The sequence below is a fragment of the Ambystoma mexicanum genome, chromosome 2p (assembly GCF_040938575.1).
Source record: "Ambystoma mexicanum isolate Mex_15411 chromosome 2p, UKY_AmexF1_1, whole genome shotgun sequence".
In the NCBI taxonomy this organism is placed as follows: Eukaryota; Metazoa; Chordata; class Amphibia; order Caudata; family Ambystomatidae; genus Ambystoma; species Ambystoma mexicanum.
In genome coordinates, this window is record NC_090923.1 from 962207514 (window position 1) to 962233113 (window position 25600).

Sequence of the window (25600 nt, forward strand, 5' to 3'; positions counted from 1 at the left end):
ACAGCGCCTCGAGAAGGTGTCCTGTTTGAGTCGCAGTGCAAATATCTTATCAACCATGACCCGTAGATTACACTTTTTCCCCTCGTTTTTTCCAGTCAGTTGGGGCCAGAGAGACAAGCTTTTGTATGGGTGTTACCAAGGCCAGAGTGCAGGAAACAAAGGCACAACTGTCAGTAGGAATGCAGGTATCGAAGGGACATTAGCTGTTGGCTGATCGTGCAGGGCAATGCATACCCATTTTCAATAAAAAAAACATGTTTTTTAAAAACATGCCGCACACTGGATTAGAACTCAGGTCTCCAGCCTGCCAGGACCAAGCACTTACCGCTTGAGCCACTGGTGGCTGCGCTTCTGAGAGCAGCTTTTGGGCCTATTTATCTTTCGTCTGCATGCCCCTGTCAGCATACCCATTTGCATTGTGAAACATGTTCACTGCAGAAAATGGGGATAGAACATCTGGCCCCCCACTCCACCAAATACCAGCTAACTGCAATGGCCTAGAGGTTAAGTGCTTGCGTTACAGCGCAGGGGGCCTGGGTTCGAGTCCTGCTTTCCGCACATAAATGGATTAGTTGTGTAATCTCATTGTACACCTTCTAAAAGGTTCAGTGGTTATGAAAAGAGTTCCTTGGTAAAGGGGGGTGGGAGGCGGGACTGAGGAAGTGCAGGTTAAAGGAGGAGGAGGAGGTGGGGCAGGTTAAAGGGGGCGGTAGGGAGGCGGGACTGAGGAAGTGCAGGTTAAAGGAGGAGGAGGAGGTGGGGCAGGTTAAAGGGGGCGGTAGGGCAGGATAAATGGGTCCCTGTGGGGCTGGGTAGGTCTAGAAGGACATGGTGCAGGTTCTCGGGTAAAGGGAGGGTGCAGGAAAGCAGAGAGGCGGGACTGGGGAGACGAGGACGTACAGGGTAAAAGGGAAGCAGAAGTGCAGGGTAAATTAAGGGGGTGTGGGGTCCATTCCACACCTTCCACTGGGCACCCTTTTTCCCCTCCTCAATGCCTCCTTTCCCCACATTAGGACCCTCCTTTACACACCCATCCCTCCACAACGCTGGGCCCTCTTCCCCACCGTTCCTAGGGCCAACTTATTCTCTCTCTCCCTCCCCAGGGCCCACTTTATCCTACCTCCCCACATGCCCCTCTGGACGTACCCCCGCTCCCCCTCCCCTCCCCTAGCTCCTCTCCACAGGGACCCTTTCATCCAGCCCTACCTTCCCCCTTTAGCCTGGCCCGCCGCCCCTTCCTTTTTTACCCTGCACCGTCCCGCATCTCTGCTTTTCTCCACCACGGAACTCTTTTCATAGCCACTGAATCTTTTAGAAGGAGTTACCCACAACTGTACATGGAGATTACCTAACTACTTAGCTTATGTGCCGAAAGCAGGACTCGAACCCAGGCCCCCCAGCGCTGCAAAGGAAGCACTTAACCTCTAGGCCACTGCAGTTAGCTGGTATTCGGTGGAGCGGGGGGCCAGATGTTCTATCCTCGTTGGTTTCAGTGAACACGTTTCACAATGCAAAGGGGTATGCCCACAGGGGCATGCAGGAGAAAGATATATACGCCCAAAACCTACTCTCAGAAGCACAGCCCCAGTGGCTCAAGTGGTAGGTGCTGGGTCTCCCAATGCTGGAGCCCTGAGTTCTAATACAATGTCCGGTATGTCCTGGGGATTTAAAAAAAAAAAAACGTTTTTTATTGAAAATGGGGATGCATTGCCCTGCGCAATCAGCCAACAGCTAACGCCCCTTCAATACCTGCGTTCCCCTAACAGTTGTGCCTTTCTTTTCTGCACTCTGGCCTTGGTAACACCCATACACAAGCTTGCCTCTCTGGCCCCAACTGACTGGAAAAAAACGAGGGGAAAAGGTGTAATCTACGGGTCATGGTTGATACCATAATTGCACTGGGACTCAAACAGGACACCTTCTCGTGGTGCTGTGAGGTGACCCACCGGCCCCTGCATAGCAAGCAAACCTGTATCAGCATCTCACCAGCAACGGAATGTGTCGCCTGCAGGCTACGCACAGGAGGCTGCAGTAGGTGCATTAACCCATTGGGCTGTCCACCCTCCTTCCTCTGGGAGCAGGAAACTGAATTTCCATGTTGCCTTTCTTTGGCACATTAGATCTAGCTTTCACCCCAATTCAGAGGATGTTTTGCTTCACATAGAGATGATAATCATTGTGAGGTGTGAGCGACTAATAGCTAAGCAGGTCAGTTAAATCTTTGACTTTGTCATTGGGGTGTATTGATATGCGCAGTGCAGTCTTTTGCCCTGTGTTACTGCATGCTTTCATATTGCTGCTTGTTCATGATTCTTAAATGTAAACCTGGAGGGAAACGGGCAGAGGTCTGCGCCCTGCGTCCTCCACGCGTCCCTAACGCTCCCAAACGCGACCACAGCCCATACGGGCACAGCCCTATGTCCTATGCAGCCCCTCTGGTGCAGCCACCCACACAACTTAGGGTTAGGATCTGTGCTCTTGCACGTAGGCCTGGCCACCTAAGCCCCAGAAAGTGTCACAGCCTGCTTTGTAAACCTTAGTGACGTGGCCTAGGTGAAGATGATCTTGATGGAATACTCATGCCTTTTTCCTCCCAGAAGCCACCTGGGAGCATAGTAAAATGAAGGGGTGTTCCTACTCTGCTGCCCTCTGTTTACCCTTTGCCTAAGTGACATTAGTTCTGGGCTCTCCAGGCAAATGTATCCATCCGGGAGAGAGCTAGGAATAGGACGTCTCTTTCGGCAGGCACAGTGGGGAAGACTCAGAGAGCTGCATGCCTGAGACATCTTTCCTTGTCCCTCACTCATTGTTGTGTTCCCTAACTTCTAACTCTCTGCCAGGCCAGGCCCTGTTTCTTTTACTGCCAACCCCCCTGGCCCCTCGTCTTCCACCTACTTCCCGCTCTATTATGCCTTCTCCTTTTTTGCTCTCTTCTATGGCCCTTTGAAAAGGAATGCAGGCCCAGCTAAGCCTCATGAAGGAAATCTACCAACAAAAGATGCATTCCTCACTTGTGGGAGGTGCTGTGAGACGAGTAAGAAGGGCTGAAGGGGTGATTGGGTTGTTGAGTTGGGAAGCACCAGAGGCGTAGCCAGGATTGTCTAGCAAATGGGGCCTGAAGCCGATGTAGTTGGGACCACTGCACCGACAAACATATCTGTAAATGCCAACACAGAGCTGCTGAGTGGGCATTTACAGGTTTTGGGTGGGCCTTGGAAATTCAAAGGAAGGCAACATGGAAATTCAGTTTCCTGCTCTCAGAGGAAGGAGTGTCGACAGCCCAATGGGTTAATGCACCTACTGCAGCCTCCTATGTGTAGCCTGCAGGCGACACATTCAGTTGCTGGTGAGATGCTGATACAGATGTGCTTGCTATGCAGGGGCCGGTGGTCACTTCACAGCGCCTCGAGAAGGTGTCCTGTTTGAGTCGCAGTGCAAATATCTTATCAACCATGACCCGTAGATTACACTTTTTCCCCTCGTTTTTTCCAGTCAGTTGGGGCCAGAGAGACAAGCTTTTGTATGGGTGTTACCAAGGCCAGAGTGCAGGAAACAAAGGCACAACTGTCAGTAGGAATGCAGGTATCGAAGGGACATTAGCTGTTGGCTGATCGTGCAGGGCAATGCATACCCATTTTCAATAAAAAAAACATGTTTTTTAAAAACATGCTGCACACTGGATTAGAACTCAGGTCTCCAGCCTGCCAGGACCAAGCACTTACCGCTTGAGCCACTGGTGGCTGCGCTTCTGAGAGCAGCTTTTGGGCCTATTTATCTTTCGTCTGCATGCCCCTGTCAGCATACCCATTTGCATTGTGAAACATGTTCACTGCAGAAAATGGGGATAGAACATCTGGCCCCCCACTCCACCAAATACCAGCTAACTGCAATGGCCTAGAGGTTAAGTGCTTGCGTTACAGCGCAGGGGGCCTGGGTTCGAGTCCTGCTTTCCGCACATAAATGGATTAGTTGTGTAATCTCATTGTACACCTTCTAAAAGGTTCAGTGGTTATGAAAAGAGTTCCTTGGTAAAGGGGGGTGGGAGGCGGGACTGAGGAAGTGCAGGTTAAAGGAGGAGGAGGAGGTGGGGCAGGTTAAAGGGGGCGGTAGGGAGGCGGGACTGAGGAAGTGCAGGTTAAAGGAGGAGGAGGAGGTGGGGCAGGTTAAAGGGGGCGGTAGGGCAGGATAAATGGGTCCCTGTGGGGCTGGGTAGGTCTAGAAGGACATGGTGCAGGTTCTCGGGTAAAGGGAGGGTGCAGGAAAGCAGAGAGGCGGGACTGGGGAGACGAGGACGTACAGGGTAAAAGGGAAGCAGAAGTGCAGGGTAAATTAAGGGGGTGTGGGGTCCATTCCACACCTTCCACTGGGCACCCTTTTTCCCCTCCTCAATGCCTCCTTTCCCCACATTAGGACCCTCCTTTACACACCCATCCCTCCACAACGCTGGGCCCTCTTCCCCACCGTTCCTAGGGCCAACTTATTCTCTCTCTCCCTCCCCAGGGCCCACTTTATCCTACCTCCCCACATGCCCCTCTGGACGTACCCCCGCTCCCCCTCCCCTCCCCTAGCTCCTCTCCACAGGGACCCTTTCATCCAGCCCTACCTTCCCCCTTTAGCCTGGCCCGCCGCCCCTTCCTTTTTTACCCTGCACCGTCCCGCATCTCTGCTTTTCTCCACCACGGAACTCTTTTCATAGCCACTGAATCTTTTAGAAGGAGTTACCCACAACTGTACATGGAGATTACCTAACTACTTAGCTTATGTGCCGAAAGCAGGACTCGAACCCAGGCCCCCCAGCGCTGCAAAGGAAGCACTTAACCTCTAGGCCACTGCAGTTAGCTGGTATTCGGTGGAGCGGGGGGCCAGATGTTCTATCCTCGTTGGTTTCAGTGAACACGTTTCACAATGCAAAGGGGTATGCCCACAGGGGCATGCAGGAGAAAGATATATACGCCCAAAACCTACTCTCAGAAGCACAGCCCCAGTGGCTCAAGTGGTAGGTGCTGGGTCTCCCAATGCTGGAGCCCTGAGTTCTAATACAATGTCCGGTATGTCCTGGGGATTTAAAAAAAAAAAAACGTTTTTTATTGAAAATGGGGATGCATTGCCCTGCGCAATCAGCCAACAGCTAACGCCCCTTCAATACCTGCGTTCCCCTAACAGTTGTGCCTTTCTTTTCTGCACTCTGGCCTTGGTAACACCCATACACAAGCTTGCCTCTCTGGCCCCAACTGACTGGAAAAAAACGAGGGGAAAAGGTGTAATCTACGGGTCATGGTTGATACCATAATTGCACTGGGACTCAAACAGGACACCTTCTCGTGGTGCTGTGAGGTGACCCACCGGCCCCTGCATAGCAAGCAAACCTGTATCAGCATCTCACCAGCAACGGAATGTGTCGCCTGCAGGCTACGCACAGGAGGCTGCAGTAGGTGCATTAACCCATTGGGCTGTCCACCCTCCTTCCTCTGGGAGCAGGAAACTGAATTTCCATGTTGCCTTTCTTTGGCACATTAGATCTAGCTTTCACCCCAATTTAGAGGATGTTTTGCTTCACATAGAGATGATAATCATTGTGAGGTGTGAGCGACTAATAGCTAAGCAGGTCAGTTAAATCTTTGACTTTGTCATTGGGGTGTATTGATATGCGCAGTGCAGTCTTTTGCCCTGTGTTACTGCATGCTTTCATATTGCTGCTTGTTCATGATTCTTAAATGTAAACCTGGAGGGAAACGGGCAGAGGTCTGCGCCCTGCGTCCTCCACGCGTCCCTAACGCTCCCAAACGCGACCACAGCCCATACGGGCACAGCCCTATGTCCTATGCAGCCCCTCTGGTGCAGCCACCCACACAACTTAGGGTTAGGATCTGTGCTCTTGCACGTAGGCCTGGCCACCTAAGCCCCAGAAAGTGTCACAGCCTGCTTTGTAAACCTTAGTGACGTGGCCTAGGTGAAGATGATCTTGATGGAATACTCATGCCTTTTTCCTCCCAGAAGCCACCTGGGAGCATAGTAAAATGAAGGGGTGTTCCTACTCTGCTGCCCTCTGTTTACCCTTTGCCTAAGTGACATTAGTTCTGGGCTCTCCAGGCAAATGTATCCATCCGGGAGAGAGCTAGGAATAGGACGTCTCTTTCGGCAGGCACAGTGGGGAAGACTCAGAGAGCTGCATGCCTGAGACATCTTTCCTTGTCCCTCACTCATTGTTGTGTTCCCTAACTTCTAACTCTCTGCCAGGCCAGGCCCTGTTTCTTTTACTGCCAACCCCCCTGGCCCCTCGTCTTCCACCTACTTCCCGCTCTATTATGCCTTCTCCTTTTTTGCTCTCTTCTATGGCCCTTTGAAAAGGAATGCAGGCCCAGCTAAGCCTCATGAAGGAAATCTACCAACAAAAGATGCATTCCTCACTTGTGGGAGGTGCTGTGAGACGAGTAAGAAGGGCTGAAGGGGTGATTGGGTTGTTGAGTTGGGAAGCACCAGAGGCGTAGCCAGGATTGTCTAGCAAATGGGGCCTGAAGCCGATGTAGTTGGGACCACTGCACCGACAAACATATCTGTAAATGCCAACACAGAGCTGCTGAGTGGGCATTTACAGGTTTTGGGTGGGCCTTGGAAATTCAAAGGAAGGCAACATGGAAATTCAGTTTCCTGCTCTCAGAGGAAGGAGTGTCGACAGCCCAATGGGTTAATGCACCTACTGCAGCCTCCTATGTGTAGCCTGCAGGCGACACATTCAGTTGCTGGTGAGATGCTGATACAGATGTGCTTGCTATGCAGGGGCCGGTGGTCACTTCACAGCGCCTCGAGAAGGTGTCCTGTTTGAGTCGCAGTGCAAATATCTTATCAACCATGACCCGTAGATTACACTTTTTCCCCTCGTTTTTTCCAGTCAGTTGGGGCCAGAGAGACAAGCTTTTGTATGGGTGTTACCAAGGCCAGAGTGCAGGAAACAAAGGCACAACTGTCAGTAGGAATGCAGGTATCGAAGGGACATTAGCTGTTGGCTGATCGTGCAGGGCAATGCATACCCATTTTCAATAAAAAAAACATGTTTTTTAAAAACATGCTGCACACTGGATTAGAACTCAGGTCTCCAGCCTGCCAGGACCAAGCACTTACCGCTTGAGCCACTGGTGGCTGCGCTTCTGAGAGCAGCTTTTGGGCCTATTTATCTTTCGTCTGCATGCCCCTGTCAGCATACCCATTTGCATTGTGAAACATGTTCACTGCAGAAAATGGGGATAGAACATCTGGCCCCCCACTCCACCAAATACCAGCTAACTGCAATGGCCTAGAGGTTAAGTGCTTGCGTTACAGCGCAGGGGGCCTGGGTTCGAGTCCTGCTTTCCGCACATAAATGGATTAGTTGTGTAATCTCATTGTACACCTTCTAAAAGGTTCAGTGGTTATGAAAAGAGTTCCTTGGTAAAGGGGGGTGGGAGGCGGGACTGAGGAAGTGCAGGTTAAAGGAGGAGGAGGAGGTGGGGCAGGTTAAAGGGGGCGGTAGGGAGGCGGGACTGAGGAAGTGCAGGTTAAAGGAGGAGGAGGAGGTGGGGCAGGTTAAAGGGGGCGGTAGGGCAGGATAAATGGGTCCCTGTGGGGCTGGGTAGGTCTAGAAGGACATGGTGCAGGTTCTCGGGTAAAGGGAGGGTGCAGGAAAGCAGAGAGGCGGGACTGGGGAGACGAGGACGTACAGGGTAAAAGGGAAGCAGAAGTGCAGGGTAAATTAAGGGGGTGTGGGGTCCATTCCACACCTTCCACTGGGCACCCTTTTTCCCCTCCTCAATGCCTCCTTTCCCCACATTAGGACCCTCCTTTACACACCCATCCCTCCACAACGCTGGGCCCTCTTCCCCACCGTTCCTAGGGCCAACTTATTCTCTCTCTCCCTCCCCAGGGCCCACTTTATCCTACCTCCCCACATGCCCCTCTGGACGTACCCCCGCTCCCCCTCCCCTCCCCTAGCTCCTCTCCACAGGGACCCTTTCATCCAGCCCTACCTTCCCCCTTTAGCCTGGCCCGCCGCCCCTTCCTTTTTTACCCTGCACCGTCCCGCATCTCTGCTTTTCTCCACCACGGAACTCTTTTCATAGCCACTGAATCTTTTAGAAGGAGTTACCCACAACTGTACATGGAGATTACCTAACTACTTAGCTTATGTGCCGAAAGCAGGACTCGAACCCAGGCCCCCCAGCGCTGCAAAGGAAGCACTTAACCTCTAGGCCACTGCAGTTAGCTGGTATTCGGTGGAGCGGGGGGCCAGATGTTCTATCCTCGTTGGTTTCAGTGAACACGTTTCACAATGCAAAGGGGTATGCCCACAGGGGCATGCAGGAGAAAGATATATACGCCCAAAACCTACTCTCAGAAGCACAGCCCCAGTGGCTCAAGTGGTAGGTGCTGGGTCTCCCAATGCTGGAGCCCTGAGTTCTAATACAATGTCCGGTATGTCCTGGGGATTTAAAAAAAAAAAAACGTTTTTTATTGAAAATGGGGATGCATTGCCCTGCGCAATCAGCCAACAGCTAACGCCCCTTCAATACCTGCGTTCCCCTAACAGTTGTGCCTTTCTTTTCTGCACTCTGGCCTTGGTAACACCCATACACAAGCTTGCCTCTCTGGCCCCAACTGACTGGAAAAAAACGAGGGGAAAAGGTGTAATCTACGGGTCATGGTTGATACCATAATTGCACTGGGACTCAAACAGGACACCTTCTCGTGGTGCTGTGAGGTGACCCACCGGCCCCTGCATAGCAAGCAAACCTGTATCAGCATCTCACCAGCAACGGAATGTGTCGCCTGCAGGCTACGCACAGGAGGCTGCAGTAGGTGCATTAACCCATTGGGCTGTCCACCCTCCTTCCTCTGGGAGCAGGAAACTGAATTTCCATGTTGCCTTTCTTTGGCACATTAGATCTAGCTTTCACCCCAATTCAGAGGATGTTTTGCTTCACATAGAGATGATAATCATTGTGAGGTGTGAGCGACTAATAGCTAAGCAGGTCAGTTAAATCTTTGACTTTGTCATTGGGGTGTATTGATATGCGCAGTGCAGTCTTTTGCCCTGTGTTACTGCATGCTTTCATATTGCTGCTTGTTCATGATTCTTAAATGTAAACCTGGAGGGAAACGGGCAGAGGTCTGCGCCCTGCGTCCTCCACGCGTCCCTAACGCTCCCAAACGCGACCACAGCCCATACGGGCACAGCCCTATGTCCTATGCAGCCCCTCTGGTGCAGCCACCCACACAACTTAGGGTTAGGATCTGTGCTCTTGCACGTAGGCCTGGCCACCTAAGCCCCAGAAAGTGTCACAGCCTGCTTTGTAAACCTTAGTGACGTGGCCTAGGTGAAGATGATCTTGATGGAATACTCATGCCTTTTTCCTCCCAGAAGCCACCTGGGAGCATAGTAAAATGAAGGGGTGTTCCTACTCTGCTGCCCTCTGTTTACCCTTTGCCTAAGTGACATTAGTTCTGGGCTCTCCAGGCAAATGTATCCATCCGGGAGAGAGCTAGGAATAGGACGTCTCTTTCGGCAGGCACAGTGGGGAAGACTCAGAGAGCTGCATGCCTGAGACATCTTTCCTTGTCCCTCACTCATTGTTGTGTTCCCTAACTTCTAACTCTCTGCCAGGCCAGGCCCTGTTTCTTTTACTGCCAACCCCCCTGGCCCCTCGTCTTCCACCTACTTCCCGCTCTATTATGCCTTCTCCTTTTTTGCTCTCTTCTATGGCCCTTTGAAAAGGAATGCAGGCCCAGCTAAGCCTCATGAAGGAAATCTACCAACAAAAGATGCATTCCTCACTTGTGGGAGGTGCTGTGAGACGAGTAAGAAGGGCTGAAGGGGTGATTGGGTTGTTGAGTTGGGAAGCACCAGAGGCGTAGCCAGGATTGTCTAGCAAATGGGGCCTGAAGCCGATGTAGTTGGGACCACTGCACCGACAAACATATCTGTAAATGCCAACACAGAGCTGCTGAGTGGGCATTTACAGGTTTTGGGTGGGCCTTGGAAATTCAAAGGAAGGCAACATGGAAATTCAGTTTCCTGCTCTCAGAGGAAGGAGTGTCGACAGCCCAATGGGTTAATGCACCTACTGCAGCCTCCTATGTGTAGCCTGCAGGCGACACATTCAGTTGCTGGTGAGATGCTGATACAGATGTGCTTGCTATGCAGGGGCCGGTGGTCACTTCACAGCGCCTCGAGAAGGTGTCCTGTTTGAGTCGCAGTGCAAATATCTTATCAACCATGACCCGTAGATTACACTTTTTCCCCTCGTTTTTTCCAGTCAGTTGGGGCCAGAGAGACAAGCTTTTGTATGGGTGTTACCAAGGCCAGAGTGCAGGAAACAAAGGCACAACTGTCAGTAGGAATGCAGGTATCGAAGGGACATTAGCTGTTGGCTGATCGTGCAGGGCAATGCATACCCATTTTCAATAAAAAAAACATGTTTTTTAAAAACATGCCGCACACTGGATTAGAACTCAGGTCTCCAGCCTGCCAGGACCAAGCACTTACCGCTTGAGCCACTGGTGGCTGCGCTTCTGAGAGCAGCTTTTGGGCCTATTTATCTTTCGTCTGCATGCCCCTGTCAGCATACCCATTTGCATTGTGAAACATGTTCACTGCAGAAAATGGGGATAGAACATCTGGCCCCCCACTCCACCAAATACCAGCTAACTGCAATGGCCTAGAGGTTAAGTGCTTGCGTTACAGCGCAGGGGGCCTGGGTTCGAGTCCTGCTTTCCGCACATAAATGGATTAGTTGTGTAATCTCATTGTACACCTTCTAAAAGGTTCAGTGGTTATGAAAAGAGTTCCTTGGTAAAGGGGGGTGGGAGGCGGGACTGAGGAAGTGCAGGTTAAAGGAGGAGGAGGAGGTGGGGCAGGTTAAAGGGGGCGGTAGGGAGGCGGGACTGAGGAAGTGCAGGTTAAAGGAGGAGGAGGAGGTGGGGCAGGTTAAAGGGGGCGGTAGGGCAGGATAAATGGGTCCCTGTGGGGCTGGGTAGGTCTAGAAGGACATGGTGCAGGTTCTCGGGTAAAGGGAGGGTGCAGGAAAGCAGAGAGGCGGGACTGGGGAGACGAGGACGTACAGGGTAAAAGGGAAGCAGAAGTGCAGGGTAAATTAAGGGGGTGTGGGGTCCATTCCACACCTTCCACTGGGCACCCTTTTTCCCCTCCTCAATGCCTCCTTTCCCCACATTAGGACCCTCCTTTACACACCCATCCCTCCACAACGCTGGGCCCTCTTCCCCACCGTTCCTAGGGCCAACTTATTCTCTCTCTCCCTCCCCAGGGCCCACTTTATCCTACCTCCCCACATGCCCCTCTGGACGTACCCCCGCTCCCCCTCCCCTCCCCTAGCTCCTCTCCACAGGGACCCTTTCATCCAGCCCTACCTTCCCCCTTTAGCCTGGCCCGCCGCCCCTTCCTTTTTTACCCTGCACCGTCCCGCATCTCTGCTTTTCTCCACCACGGAACTCTTTTCATAGCCACTGAATCTTTTAGAAGGAGTTACCCACAACTGTACATGGAGATTACCTAACTACTTAGCTTATGTGCCGAAAGCAGGACTCGAACCCAGGCCCCCCAGCGCTGCAAAGGAAGCACTTAACCTCTAGGCCACTGCAGTTAGCTGGTATTCGGTGGAGCGGGGGGCCAGATGTTCTATCCTCGTTGGTTTCAGTGAACACGTTTCACAATGCAAAGGGGTATGCCCACAGGGGCATGCAGGAGAAAGATATATCCGCCCAAAACCTACTCTCAGAAGCACAGCCCCAGTGGCTCAAGTGGTAGGTGCTGGGTCTCCCAATGCTGGAGCCCTGAGTTCTAATACAATGTCCGGTATGTCCTGGGGATTTAAAAAAAAAAAAACGTTTTTTATTGAAAATGGGGATGCATTGCCCTGCGCAATCAGCCAACAGCTAACGCCCCTTCAATACCTGCGTTCCCCTAACAGTTGTGCCTTTCTTTTCTGCACTCTGGCCTTGGTAACACCCATACACAAGCTTGCCTCTCTGGCCCCAACTGACTGGAAAAAAACGAGGGGAAAAGGTGTAATCTACGGGTCATGGTTGATACCATAATTGCACTGGGACTCAAACAGGACACCTTCTCGTGGTGCTGTGAGGTGACCCACCGGCCCCTGCATAGCAAGCAAACCTGTATCAGCATCTCACCAGCAACGGAATGTGTCGCCTGCAGGCTACGCACAGGAGGCTGCAGTAGGTGCATTAACCCATTGGGCTGTCCACCCTCCTTCCTCTGGGAGCAGGAAACTGAATTTCCATGTTGCCTTTCTTTGGCACATTAGATCTAGCTTTCACCCCAATTCAGAGGATGTTTTGCTTCACAGAGAGATGATAATCATTGTGAGGTGTGAGCGACTAATAGCTAAGCAGGTCAGTTAAATCTTTGACTTTGTCATTGGGGTGTATTGATATGCGCAGTGCAGTCTTTTGCCCTGTGTTACTGCATGCTTTCATATTGCTGCTTGTTCATGATTCTTAAATGTAAACCTGGAGGGAAACGGGCAGAGGTCTGCGCCCTGCGTCCTCCACGCGTCCCTAACGCTCCCAAACGCGACCACAGCCCATACGGGCACAGCCCTATGTCCTATGCAGCCCCTCTGGTGCAGCCACCCACACAACTTAGGGTTAGGATCTGTGCTCTTGCACGTAGGCCTGGCCACCTAAGCCCCAGAAAGTGTCACAGCCTGCTTTGTAAACCTTAGTGACGTGGCCTAGGTGAAGATGATCTTGATGGAATACTCATGCCTTTTTCCTCCCAGAAGCCACCTGGGAGCATAGTAAAATGAAGGGGTGTTCCTACTCTGCTGCCCTCTGTTTACCCTTTGCCTAAGTGACATTAGTTCTGGGCTCTCCAGGCAAATGTATCCATCCGGGAGAGAGCTAGGAATAGGACGTCTCTTTCGGCAGGCACAGTGGGGAAGACTCAGAGAGCTGCATGCCTGAGACATCTTTCCTTGTCCCTCACTCATTGTTGTGTTCCCTAACTTCTAACTCTCTGCCAGGCCAGGCCCTGTTTCTTTTACTGCCAACCCCCCTGGCCCCTCGTCTTCCACCTACTTCCCGCTCTATTATGCCTTCTCCTTTTTTGCTCTCTTCTATGGCCCTTTGAAAAGGAATGCAGGCCCAGCTAAGCCTCATGAAGGAAATCTACCAACAAAAGATGCATTCCTCACTTGTGGGAGGTGCTGTGAGACGAGTAAGAAGGGCTGAAGGGGTGATTGGGTTGTTGAGTTGGGAAGCACCAGAGGCGTAGCCAGGATTGTCTAGCAAATGGGGCCTGAAGCCGATGTAGTTGGGACCACTGCACCGACAAACATATCTGTAAATGCCAACACAGAGCTGCTGAGTGGGCATTTACAGGTTTTGGGTGGGCCTTGGAAATTCAAAGGAAGGCAACATGGAAATTCAGTTTCCTGCTCTCAGAGGAAGGAGTGTCGACAGCCCAATGGGTTAATGCACCTACTGCAGCCTCCTATGTGTAGCCTGCAGGCGACACATTCAGTTGCTGGTGAGATGCTGATACAGATGTGCTTGCTATGCAGGGGCCGGTGGTCACTTCACAGCGCCTCGAGAAGGTGTCCTGTTTGAGTCGCAGTGCAAATATCTTATCAACCATGACCCGTAGATTACACTTTTTCCCCTCGTTTTTTCCAGTCAGTTGGGGCCAGAGAGACAAGCTTTTGTATGGGTGTTACCAAGGCCAGAGTGCAGGAAACAAAGGCACAACTGTCAGTAGGAATGCAGGTATCGAAGGGACATTAGCTGTTGGCTGATCGTGCAGGGCAATGCATACCCATTTTCAATAAAAAAAACATGTTTTTTAAAAACATGCCGCACACTGGATTAGAACTCAGGTCTCCAGCCTGCCAGGACCAAGCACTTACCGCTTGAGCCACTGGTGGCTGCGCTTCTGAGAGCAGCTTTTGGGCCTATTTATCTTTCGTCTGCATGCCCCTGTCAGCATACCCATTTGCATTGTGAACCATGTTCACTGCAGAAAATGGGGATAGAACATCTGGCCCCCCACTCCACCAAATACCAGCTAACTGCAATGGCCTAGAGGTTAAGTGCTTGCGTTACAGCGCAGGGGGCCTGGGTTCGAGTCCTGCTTTCCGCACATAAATGGATTAGTTGTGTAATCTCATTGTACACCTTCTAAAAGGTTCAGTGGTTATGAAAAGAGTTCCTTGGTAAAGGGGGGTGGGAGGCGGGACTGAGGAAGTGCAGGTTAAAGGAGGAGGAGGAGGTGGGGCAGGTTAAAGGGGGCGGTAGGGAGGCGGGACTGAGGAAGTGCAGGTTAAAGGAGGAGGAGGAGGTGGGGCAGGTTAAAGGGGGCGGTAGGGCAGGATAAATGGGTCCCTGTGGGGCTGGGTAGGTCTAGAAGGACATGGTGCAGGTTCTCGGGTAAAGGGAGGGTGCAGGAAAGCAGAGAGGCGGGACTGGGGAGACGAGGACGTACAGGGTAAAAGGGAAGCAGAAGTGCAGGGTAAATTAAGGGGGTGTGGGGTCCATTCCACACCTTCCACTGGGCACCCTTTTTCCCCTCCTCAATGCCTCCTTTCCCCACATTAGGACCCTCCTTTACACACCCATCCCTCCACAACGCTGGGCCCTCTTCCCCACCGTTCCTAGGGCCAACTTATTCTCTCTCTCCCTCCCCAGGGCCCACTTTATCCTACCTCCCCACATGCCCCTCTGGACGTACCCCCGCTCCCCCTCCCCTCCCCTAGCTCCTCTCCACAGGGACCCTTTCATCCAGCCCTACCTTCCCCCTTTAGCCTGGCCCGCCGCCCCTTCCTTTTTTACCCTGCACCGTCCCGCATCTCTGCTTTTCTCCACCACGGAACTCTTTTCATAGCCACTGAATCTTTTAGAAGGAGTTACCCACAACTGTACATGGAGATTACCTAACTACTTAGCTTATGTGCCGAAAGCAGGACTCGAACCCAGGCCCCCCAGCGCTGCAAAGGAAGCACTTAACCTCTAGGCCACTGCAGTTAGCTGGTATTCGGTGGAGCGGGGGGCCAGATGTTCTATCCTCGTTGGTTTCAGTGAACACGTTTCACAATGCAAAGGGGTATGCCCACAGGGGCATGCAGGAGAAAGATATATACGCCCAAAACCTACTCTCAGAAGCACAGCCCCAGTGGCTCAAGTGGTAGGTGCTGGGTCTCCCAATGCTGGAGCCCTGAGTTCTAATACAATGTCCGGTATGTCCTGGGGATTTAAAAAAAAAAAAACGTTTTTTATTGAAAATGGGGATGCATTGCCCTGCGCAATCAGCCAACAGCTAACGCCCCTTCAATACCTGCGTTCCCCTAACAGTTGTGCCTTTCTTTTCTGCACTCTGGCCTTGGTAACACCCATACACAAGCTTGCCTCTCTGGCCCCAACTGACTGGAAAAAAACGAGGGGAAAAGGTGTAATCTACGGGTCATGGTTGATACCATAATTGCACTGGGACTCAAACAGGACACCTTCTCGTGGTGCTGTGAGGTGACCCACCGGCCCCTGCATAGCAAGCAAACCTGTATCAGCATCTCACCAGCAACGGAATGTGTCGCCTGCAGGCTACGCACAGGAGGCTGCAGTAGGTGCATTAACCCATTGGGCTGTCCACCCTCCTTCCTCTGGGAGCAGGAAACTGAATTTCCATGTTGCCTTTCTTTGGCACATTAGATCTAGCTTTCACCCCAATTCAGAGGATGTTTTGCTTCACATAGAGATGATAATCATTGTGAGGTGTGAGCGACTAATAGCTAAGCAGGTCAGTTAAATCTTTGACTTTGTCATTGGGGTGTATTGATATGCGCAGTGCAGTCTTTTGCCCTGTGTTACTGCATGCTTTCATATTGCTGCTTGTTCATGATTCTTAAATGTAAACCTGGAGGGAAACGGGCAGAGGTCTGCGCCCTGCGTCCTCCACGCGTCCCTAACGCTCCCAAACGCGACCACAGCCCATACGGGCACAGCCCTATGTCCTATGCAGCCCCTCTGGTGCAGCCACCCACACAACTTAGGGTTAGGATCTGTGCTCTTGCACGTAGGCCTGGCCACCTAAGCCCCAGAAAGTGTCACAGCCTGCTTTGTAAACCTTAGTGACGTGGCCTAGGTGAAGATGATCTTGATGGAATACTCATGCCTTTTTCCTCCCAGAAGCCACCTGGGAGCATAGTAAAATGAAGGGGTGTTCCTACTCTGCTGCCCTCTGTTTACCCTTTGCCTAAGTGACATTAGTTCTGGGCTCTCCAGGCAAATGTATCCATCCGGGAGAGAGCTAGGAATAGGACGTCTCTTTCGGCAGGCACAGTGGGGAAGACTCAGAGAGCTGCATGCCTGAGACATCTTTCCTTGTCCCTCACTCATTGTTGTGTTCCCTAACTTCTAACTCTCTGCCAGGCCAGGCCCTGTTTCTTTTACTGCCAACCCCCCTGGCCCCTCGTCTTCCACCTACTTCCCGCTCTATTATGCCTTCTCCTTTTTTGCTCTCTTCTATGGCCCTTTGAAAAGGAATGCAGGCCCAGCTAAGCCTCATGAAGGAAATCTACCAACAAAAGATGCATTCCTCACTTGTGGGAGGTGCTGTGAGACGAGTAAGAAGGGCTGAAGGGGTGATTGGGTTGTTGAGTTGGGAAGCACCAGAGGCGTAGCCAGGATTGTCTAGCAAATGGGGCCTGAAGCCGATGTAGTTGGGACCACTGCACCGACAAACATATCTGTAAATGCCAACACAGAGCTGCTGAGTGGGCATTTACAGGTTTTGGGTGGGCCTTGGAAATTCAAAGGAAGGCAACATGGAAATTCAGTTTCCTGCTCTCAGAGGAAGGAGTGTCGACAGCCCAATGGGTTAATGCACCTACTGCAGCCTCCTATGTGTAGCCTGCAGGCGACACATTCAGTTGCTGGTGAGATGCTGATACAGATGTGCTTGCTATGCAGGGGCCGGTGGTCACTTCACAGCGCCTCGAGAAGGTGTCCTGTTTGAGTCGCAGTGCAAATATCTTATCAACCATGACCCGTAGATTACACTTTTTCCCCTCGTTTTTTCCAGTCAGTTGGGGCCAGAGAGACAAGCTTTTGTATGGGTGTTACCAAGGCCAGAGTGCAGGAAACAAAGGCACAACTGTCAGTAGGAATGCAGGTATCGAAGGGACATTAGCTGTTGGCTGATCGTGCAGGGCAATGCATACCCATTTTCAATAAAAAAAACATGTTTTTTAAAAACATGCTGCACACTGGATTAGAACTCAGGTCTCCAGCCTGCCAGGACCAAGCACTTACCGCTTGAGCCACTGGTGGCTGCGCTTCTGAGAGCAGCTTTTGGGCCTATTTATCTTTCGTCTGCATGCCCCTGTCAGCATACCCATTTGCATTGTGAAACATGTTCACTGCAGAAAATGGGGATAGAACATCTGGCCCCCCACTCCACCAAATACCAGCTAACTGCAATGGCCTAGAGGTTAAGTGCTTGCGTTACAGCGCAGGGGGCCTGGGTTCGAGTCCTGCTTTCCGCACATAAATGGATTAGTTGTGTAATCTCATTGTACACCTTCTAAAAGGTTCAGTGGTTATGAAAAGAGTTCCTTGGTAAAGGGGGGTGGGAGGCGGGACTGAGGAAGTGCAGGTTAAAGGAGGAGGAGGAGGTGGGGCAGGTTAAAGGGGGCGGTAGGGAGGCGGGACTGAGGAAGTGCAGGTTAAAGGAGGAGGAGGAGGTGGGGCAGGTTAAAGGGGGCGGTAGGGAGGCGGGACTGAGGAAGTGCAGGTTAAAGGAGGAGGAGGTGGGGCAGGTTAAAGGGGGCGGTAGGGCAGGATAAATGGGTCCCTGTGGGGCTGGGTAGGTCTAGAAGGACATGGTGCAGGTTCTCGGGTAAAGGGAGGGTGCAGGAAAGCAGAGAGGCGGGACTGGGGAGACGAGGACGTACAGGGTTAAAGGAAAGCAGAGAGGCAGTGCAGGGTAAATTAAGGGGGTGTGGGGTACATTCCACACCTTCCACTGGGCACCCTTTTCCCCTCCTCAGTGCCTCCTTTCCCCACATTAGGACCCTCCTTTACACACCCATCCCTCCACAACGCTGGGCCCTCTTCCCCACCGTTCCTAGGGCCAACTTATTCTCTCTCTCCCTCCCAGGGCCTACTTTATCCTACATCCCCACATGCCCCTCTGGGCCTACCCCACCTCCCCTCCCCTCCCCTCATCCAGCACCTGCTCCTCTCCACAGGGACCCTTTCATCCAGCCCTACCTTCCCCCTTTAGCCTGGCCCGCCGCCCCTTCCATGTTTACCCTGCACCGTCCCGCATCTCTGCTTTTCTCCACCACAGAACTCTTTTCAAAGCCACTGAACCTTTTAGAAGGAGTGTGGTTACCCACAACTGTACATGGAGTGGGAGGCGGGACTGAGGAAGTGCAGGTTAAAGGAGGAGGAGGTGGGGCAGGATAAATGGGTCCCTGTGGGGCTGGGTAGGTCTAGAAGGACATGGTGCAGGTTCTCGGGTAAAGGGAGGGTGCAGGAAAGCAGAGAGGCGGGACTGGGGAGACGAGGACGTACAGGGTAAAAGGAAAGCAGAGAAGCAGAAGTGCAGGGTAAATTAAGGGGGTGTGGGGTCCATTCCACACCTTCCACTGGGCACCCTTTTTCCCCTCCTCAATGCCTCCTTTCCCCACATTAGGACCCTCCTTTACACACCCATCCCTCCACAACGCTGGGCCCTCTTCCCCACTGTTCCTAGGGCCAACTTATTCTCTCTCTCCCTCCCCAGGGCCCACTTTATCCTACCTCCCCACATGCCCCTCTGGACGTACCCCCGCTCCCCCTCCCCCTCCCCTCCGGACGTACCCCCGCTCCCCCTCCCCCTCCCCTCCCCTAGCACCTGCTCCTCTCCACAGGGACCCTTTCATCCAGCCCTACCTTCCCCCTTTAGCCTGGCCCGCCGCCCCTTCCTTTTTTACCCTGCACCGTCCCGCATCTCTGCTTTTCTCCACCACGGAACTCTTTTCATAGCCACTGAATCTTTTAGAAGGAGTTACCCACAACTGTACATGGAGATTACCTAACTACTTAGCTTATGTGCCGAAAGCAGGACTCGAACCCAGGCCCCCCAGCGCTGCAAAGGAAGCACTTAACCTCTAGGCCACTGCAGTTAGCTGGTATTTGGTGGAGCGGGGGGCCAGATGTTCTATCCTCGTTGGTTTCAGTGAACACGTTTCACAATGCAAAGGGGTATGCCCACAGGGGCATGCAGGAGAAAGATATATACGCCCAAAACCTACTCTCAGAAGCACAGCCCCAGTGGCTCAAGTGGTAGGTGCTGGGTCTCCCAATGCTGGAGCCCTGAGTTCTAATACAATGTCCGTTATGTCCTGGGGATTTAAAAAAAAAAAAACGTTTTTTATTGAAAATGGGGATGCATTGCCCTGCGCAATCAGCCAACAGCTAACGCCCCTTCAATACCTGCGTTCCCCTAACAGTTGTGCCTTTCTTTTCTGCACTCTGGCCTTGGTAACACCCATACACAAGCTTGCCTCTCTGGCCCCAACTGACTGGAAAAAAACGAGGAGAAAAGGTGTAATCTACGGGTCATGGTTGATACCATAATTGCACTGGGACTCAAACAGGACACCTTCTCGTGGTGCTGTGAGGTGACCCACCGGCCCCTGCATAGCAAGCAAACCTGTATCAGCATCTCACCAGCAACGGAATGTGTCGCCTGCAGGCTACGCACAGGAGGCTGCAGTAGGTGCATTAACCCATTGGGCTGTCCACCCTCCTTCCTCTGGGAGCAGGAAACTGAATTTCCATGTTGCCTTTCTTTGGCACATTAGATCTAGCTTTCACCCCAATTCAGAGGATGTTTTGCTTCACAGAGAGATGATAATCATTGTGAGGTGTGAGCGACTAATAGCTAAGCAGGTCAGTTAAATCTTTGACTTTGTCATTGGGGTGTATTGATATGCGCAGTGCAGTCTTTTGCCCTGTGTTACTGCATGCTTTCATATTGCTGCTTGTTCATGATTCTTAAATGTAAACCTGGAGGGAAACGGGCAGAGGTCTGCGCCCTGCGTCCTCCACGCGTCCCTAACGCTCCCAAACGCGACCACAGCCCATACGGGCACAGCCCTATGTCCTATGCAGCCCCTCTGGTGCAGCCACCCACACAACTTAGGGTTAGGATCTGTGCTCTTGCACGTAGGCCTGGCCACCTAAGCCCCAGAAAGTGTCACAGCCTGCTTTGTAAACCTTAGTGACGTGGCCTAGGTGAAGATGATCTTGATGGAATACTCATGCCTTTTTCCTCCCAGAAGCCACCTGGGAGCATAGTAAAATGAAGGGGTGTTCCTACTCTGCTGCCCTCTGTTTACCCTTTGCCTAAGTGACATTAGTTCTGGGCTCTCCAGGCAAATGTATCCATCCGGGAGAGAGCTAGGAATAGGACGTCTCTTTCGGCAGGCACAGTGGGGAAGACTCAGAGAGCTGCATGCCTGAGACATCTTTCCTTGTCCCTCACTCATTGTTGTGTTCCCTAACTTCTAACTCTCTGCCAGGCCAGGCCCTGTTTCTTTTACTGCCAACCCCCCTGGCCCCTCGTCTTCCACCTACTTCCCGCTCTATTATGCCTTCTCCTTTTTTGCTCTCTTCTATGGCCCTTTGAAAAGGAATGCAGGCCCAGCTAAGCCTCATGAAGGAAATCTACCAACAAAAGATGCATTCCTCACTTGTGGGAGGTGCTGTGAGACGAGTAAGAAGGGCTGAAGGGGTGATTGGGTTGTTGAGTTGGGAAGCACCAGAGGCGTAGCCAGGATTGTCTAGCAAATGGGGCCTGAAGCCGATGTAGTTGGGACCACTGCACCGACAAACATATCTGTAAATGCCAACACAGAGCTGCTGAGTGGGCATTTACAGGTTTTGGGTGGGCCTTGGAAATTCAAAGGAAGGCAACATGGAAATTCAGTTTCCTGCTCTCAGAGGAAGGAGTGTCGACAGCCCAATGGGTTAATGCACCTACTGCAGCCTCCTATGTGTAGCCTGCAGGCGACACATTCAGTTGCTGGTGAGATGCTGATACAGATGTGCTTGCTATGCAGGGGCCGGTGGTCACTTCACAGCGCCTCGAGAAGGTGTCCTGTTTGAGTCGCAGTGCAAATATCTTATCAACCATGACCCGTAGATTACACTTTTTCCCCTCGTTTTTTCCAGTCAGTTGGGGCCAGAGAGACAAGCTTTTGTATGGGTGTTACCAAGGCCAGAGTGCAGGAAACAAAGGCACAACTGTCAGTAGGAATGCAGGTATCGAAGGGACATTAGCTGTTGGCTGATCGTGCAGGGCAATGCATACCCATTTTCAATAAAAAAAACATGTTTTTTAAAAACATGCTGCACACTGGATTAGAACTCAGGTCTCCAGCCTGCCAGGACCAAGCACTTACCGCTTGAGCCACTGGTGGCTGCGCTTCTGAGAGCAGCTTTTGGGCCTATTTATCTTTCGTCTGCATGCCCCTGTCAGCATACCCATTTGCATTGTGAACCATGTTCACTGCAGAAAATGGGGATAGAACATCTGGCCCCCCACTCCACCAAATACCAGCTAACTGCAATGGCCTAGAGGTTAAGTGCTTGCGTTACAGCGCAGGGGGCCTGGGTTCGAGTCCTGCTTTCCGCACATAAATGGATTAGTTGTGTAATCTCATTGTACACCTTCTAAAAGGTTCAGTGGTTATGAAAAGAGTTCCTTGGTAAAGGGGGGTGGGAGGCGGGACTGAGGAAGTGCAGGTTAAAGGAGGAGGAGGAGGTGGGGCAGGTTAAAGGGGGCGGTAGGGAGGCGGGACTGAGGAAGTGCAGGTTAAAGGAGGAGGAGGAGGTGGGGCAGGTTAAAGGGGGCGGTAGGGCAGGATAAATGGGTCCCTGTGGGGCTGGGTAGGTCTAGAAGGACATGGTGCAGGTTCTCGGGTAAAGGGAGGGTGCAGGAAAGCAGAGAGGCGGGACTGGGGAGACGAGGACGTACAGGGTAAAAGGGAAGCAGAAGTGCAGGGTAAATTAAGGGGGTGTGGGGTCCATTCCACACCTTCCACTGGGCACCCTTTTTCCCCTCCTCAATGCCTCCTTTCCCCACATTAGGACCCTCCTTTACACACCCATCCCTCCACAACGCTGGGCCCTCTTCCCCACCGTTCCTAGGGCCAACTTATTCTCTCTCTCCCTCCCCAGGGCCCACTTTATCCTACCTCCCCACATGCCCCTCTGGACGTACCCCCGCTCCCCCTCCCCTCCCCTAGCTCCTCTCCACAGGGACCCTTTCATCCAGCCCTACCTTCCCCCTTTAGCCTGGCCCGCCGCCCCTTCCTTTTTTACCCTGCACCGTCCCGCATCTCTGCTTTTCTCCACCACGGAACTCTTTTCATAGCCACTGAATCTTTTAGAAGGAGTTACCCACAACTGTACATGGAGATTACCTAACTACTTAGCTTATGTGCCGAAAGCAGGACTCGAACCCAGGCCCCCCAGCGCTGCAAAGGAAGCACTTAACCTCTAGGCCACTGCAGTTAGCTGGTATTCGGTGGAGCGGGGGGCCAGATGTTCTATCCTCGTTGGTTTCAGTGAACACGTTTCACAATGCAAAGGGGTATGCCCACAGGGGCATGCAGGAGAAAGATATATACGCCCAAAACCTACTCTCAGAAGCACAGCCCCAGTGGCTCAAGTGGTAGGTGCTGGGTCTCCCAATGCTGGAGCCCTGAGTTCTAATACAATGTCCGGTATGTCCTGGGGATTTAAAAAAAAAAAAACGTTTTTTATTGAAAATGGGGATGCATTGCCCTGCGCAATCAGCCAACAGCTAACGCCCCTTCAATACCTGCGTTCCCCTAACAGTTGTGCCTTTCTTTTCTGCACTCTGGCCTTGGTAACACCCATACACAAGCTTGCCTCTCTGGCCCCAACTGACTGGAAAAAAACGAGGGGAAAAGGTGTAATCTACGGGTCATGGTTGATACCATAATTGCACTGGGACTCAAACAGGACACCTTCTCGTGGTGCTGTGAGGTGACCCACCGGCCCCTGCATAGCAAGCAAACCTGTATCAGCATCTCACCAGCAACGGAATGTGTCGCCTGCAGGCTACGCACAGGAGGCTGCAGTAGGTGCATTAACCCATTGGGCTGTCCACCCTCCTTCCTCTGGGAGCAGGAAACTGAATTTCCATGTTGCCTTTCTTTGGCACATTAGATCTAGCTTTCACCCCAATTCAGAGGATGTTTTGCTTCACATAGAGATGATAATCATTGTGAGGTGTGAGCGACTAATAGCTAAGCAGGTCAGTTAAATCTTTGACTTTGTCATTGGGGTGTATTGATATGCGCAGTGCAGTCTTTTGCCCTGTGTTACTGCATGCTTTCATATTGCTGCTTGTTCATGATTCTTAAATGTAAACCTGGAGGGAAACGGGCAGAGGTCTGCGCCCTGCGTCCTCCACGCGTCCCTAACGCTCCCAAACGCGACCACAGCCCATACGGGCACAGCCCTATGTCCTATGCAGCCCCTCTGGTGCAGCCACCCACACAACTTAGGGTTAGGATCTGTGCTCTTGCACGTAGGCCTGGCCACCTAAGCCCCAGAAAGTGTCACAGCCTGCTTTGTAAACCTTAGTGACGTGGCCTAGGTGAAGATGATCTTGATGGAATACTCATGCCTTTTTCCTCCCAGAAGCCACCTGGGAGCATAGTAAAATGAAGGGGTGTTCCTACTCTGCTGCCCTCTGTTTACCCTTTGCCTAAGTGACATTAGTTCTGGGCTCTCCAGGCAAATGTATCCATCCGGGAGAGAGCTAGGAATAGGACGTCTCTTTCGGCAGGCACAGTGGGGAAGACTCAGAGAGCTGCATGCCTGAGACATCTTTCCTTGTCCCTCACTCATTGTTGTGTTCCCTAACTTCTAACTCTCTGCCAGGCCAGGCCCTGTTTCTTTTACTGCCAACCCCCCTGGCCCCTCGTCTTCCACCTACTTCCCGCTCTATTATGCCTTCTCCTTTTTTGCTCTCTTCTATGGCCCTTTGAAAAGGAATGCAGGCCCAGCTAAGCCTCATGAAGGAAATCTACCAACAAAAGATGCATTCCTCACTTGTGGGAGGTGCTGTGAGACGAGTAAGAAGGGCTGAAGGGGTGATTGGGTTGTTGAGTTGGGAAGCACCAGAGGCGTAGCCAGGATTGTCTAGCAAATGGGGCCTGAAGCCGATGTAGTTGGGACCACTGCACCGACAAACATATCTGTAAATGCCAACACAGAGCTGCTGAGTGGGCATTTACAGGTTTTGGGTGGGCCTTGGAAATTCAAAGGAAGGCAACATGGAAATTCAGTTTCCTGCTCTCAGAGGAAGGAGTGTCGACAGCCCAATGGGTTAATGCACCTACTGCAGCCTCCTATGTGTAGCCTGCAGGCGACACATTCAGTTGCTGGTGAGATGCTGATACAGATGTGCTTGCTATGCAGGGGCCGGTGGTCACTTCACAGCGCCTCGAGAAGGTGTCCTGTTTGAGTCGCAGTGCAAATATCTTATCAACCATGACCCGTAGATTACACTTTTTCCCCTCGTTTTTTCCAGTCAGTTGGGGCCAGAGAGACAAGCTTTTGTATGGGTGTTACCAAGGCCAGAGTGCAGGAAACAAAGGCACAACTGTCAGTAGGAATGCAGGTATCGAAGGGACATTAGCTGTTGGCTGATCGTGCAGGGCAATGCATACCCATTTTCAATAAAAAAAACATGTTTTTTAAAAACATGCCGCACACTGGATTAGAACTCAGGTCTCCAGCCTGCCAGGACCAAGCACTTACCGCTTGAGCCACTGGTGGCTGCGCTTCTGAGAGCAGCTTTTGGGCCTATTTATCTTTCGTCTGCATGCCCCTGTCAGCATACCCATTTGCATTGTGAAACATGTTCACTGCAGAAAATGGGGATAGAACATCTGGCCCCCCACTCCACCAAATACCAGCTAACTGCAATGGCCTAGAGGTTAAGTGCTTGCGTTACAGCGCAGGGGGCCTGGGTTCGAGTCCTGCTTTCCGCACATAAATGGATTAGTTGTGTAATCTCATTGTACACCTTCTAAAAGGTTCAGTGGTTATGAAAAGAGTTCCTTGGTAAAGGGGGGTGGGAGGCGGGACTGAGGAAGTGCAGGTTAAAGGAGGAGGTGGGGCAGGTTAAAGGGGGCGGTAGGGAGGCGGGACTGAGGAAGTGCAGGTTAAAGGAGGAGGAGGAGGTGGGGCAGGTTAAAGGGGGCGGTAGGGAGGCGGGACTGAGGAAGTGCAGGTTAAAGGAGGAGGAGGTGGGGCAGGTTAAAGGGGGCGGTAGGGCAGGATAAATGGGTCCCTGTGGGGCTGGGTAGGTCTAGAAGGACATGGTGCAGGTTCTCGGGTAAAGGGAGGGTGCAGGAAAGCAGAGAGGCGGGACTGGGGAGACGAGGACGTACAGGGTTAAAGGAAAGCAGAGAGGCAGTGCAGGGTAAATTAAGGGGGTGTGGGGTACATTCCACACCTTCCACTGGGCACCCTTTTCCCCTCCTCAGTGCCTCCTTTCCCCACATTA